Here is a 1,974-nt window from a genome sequence, read left to right as displayed (position 1 = left end):
AGCCATGCTGAGGGGGTGGGCGGTGTGATGCTGACAGCACTTTGATTGGAGGCTTCATCACGTGATGTGTGTCTGTCCGTTTGAGTCTTTGTGTGTCTGTGTGAGAAACTGTGAGTAAAGTTTTGTGTGTGTCTTTGTCTCTATGAGTGTTGGTAGGAATGTTTGTGTTTGCGTCTGTTTGTTTGTCTGCTGTCTTGTGTGTGTTTTTGCATATGCGTGTTTGCATGTCAACTTGTGGGTTTGTCTGTATGCGTTTCTTTGTTTTGTGTTTGTGTTTGTGTGTATGTATTTGTGTGTGTGAGTGGTCATGCGTCTCTTGTTATGTGTGTGTATGTCTGTGCTCATTTGTTTGAGTGTGTGTGCTGCCATTTGTGTCTGACGATGAGTGTTTGTTTGCATTTGTGTGTGTCTGTAGGTTGAAGTGACATTTGTGTGAGTAAAGTTTGTGTGTGAGTGTATGTTTCAGCTGGTCTGGGTGTGTGTCCGTTTTCCTTGGTGTGCAAGTGTGTGTGTGAGTTAAGCTTGTGTGTTTCTATGTGGGATTGTGTGTGTTTGTAGTTACGTGTGTTTTAGTGTAATTGTCTGTTTATTGCCCGTTTATTTGTGTGTGTTTAGTGTGTGCATGTCTGTGTATTTGTTGTATGTATGTGTCAGTGTTTGTGTGTCTTTACTGTGTGTGTTTCAGATTGAGTGTGCTTTGTGTGAAATATGTTTGCAGTTGTGCGTGCCTGTGTTTATTTGTGTGTTCTGTGTGTTCATTTGTGAATGTGTTTGTGTTACTGTATTTGTGTATGTGGCTTTCTGTGTGCAAGTCCATGTGCACACGTTTTTGTGTGCATTTGTGTGATTGTGTTGAGTACATGGAAAATTCAAAATAAATGGATCTGAGAGGGAAGTGTTTTCTATAGATATCATCCAGAGACGCGTTATCGTGCCTCTGCTACAAAGCTTTGACAACTGTCTGGTGTCACTGTCTTCACGCCCACTGTGACAGAAGGACGGCTTCAATCCTGTCTTAGCTGGTTTCTCTGGGATCAAATCAGGCAGACGACTCACCAGTGGAACACCCAAAGCAATGGTTGTGTCGATCATGAGTTATTTTTGGAACTGTAAAGACCATTTTCGTAGATTCTCTGGGTTAATTTTGCAGCCAGACCTTCTCTCTGTATCATCTCTGCACACTAGTGTGCAGCTGCAGTTGTTGGAGAGGCTTTCAGCATTGGGAAGAACTTTTACAGTCAAAACCTGGAGCTGATTTTCACCATGAGCATCAAAACAGTCTAATACTCTAATAATTTTTAAAGAAAATCTCCCCTCAAATGTTCTTTGTCTTCTCTCTTGAAATGACATAAAAAGATGTACAATGAGAAATTCAGAGTTACTATAAGAAATGAAGTCTACTGCAGTAGTTACCCAACACCTAATAATGTGAATTGAAATTGAATTTTGAGAGAGAGCTCCACATTAGATATGGGATATTTCCTTCCCCAGTGGAGCTGCAACATCCAGAGGATTGGTAAGCACAGAAGGATTCACGTCATCCTGACCCACACAACGGAGTCGAATGGAAGAGCTGTGCCTTCATGTAAAAAGAAGAGATTAGAGGATTTTAGGATAAATAAATCTAGTCAGTCACCAGGAAGCTCAATGCAATGGTGCTACTTTACATTACTGAGTATAATCGTAAAAAAAACAAAAGAAATGGTTACAATCTAAAGCTGTGAGGGAGAGGAGTGTGAAATTACTTCCTCACTTTCCACTAGTGACGAGTCATTTTATTTAAGTCACACGATTAAAAACCGAGCACTGATGGGGGTGGACTACCTGCCAGTGGCCCTCCTCCTGTGGCCGCTGCATGGATTTGCCCCTCCCCTCGATTTTAGGGTGAGGGTGACGGGGCATCTCTGTGAGCAATCAGGAGATGCCCTGTTAAGGCCTTCTCACCAATTTTAACTGCACCCTTTAGTACACACA

At 42.0% G+C, this 1,974-nt stretch overlaps 1 protein-coding gene across 1 annotated transcript in view; it reads left to right on the top strand.

Annotated features, from left to right (window-relative positions):
• The window catches only part of kcnh3 (potassium voltage-gated channel, subfamily H (eag-related), member 3), a 129,804-nt gene that overhangs the window by 671 nt on the left and 127,159 nt on the right, over positions 1 to 1,974 (top strand). The window lies entirely within an intron of this gene.

This window comes from Oryzias melastigma, linkage group LG21, assembly GCF_002922805.2.
Source record: "Oryzias melastigma strain HK-1 linkage group LG21, ASM292280v2, whole genome shotgun sequence".
NCBI classification, from domain to species: domain Eukaryota; kingdom Metazoa; phylum Chordata; class Actinopteri; order Beloniformes; family Adrianichthyidae; genus Oryzias; species Oryzias melastigma.
Note: the sequence above shows the minus strand (reverse complement) of the source record. Positions and strands in the feature narration are given on the sequence as shown.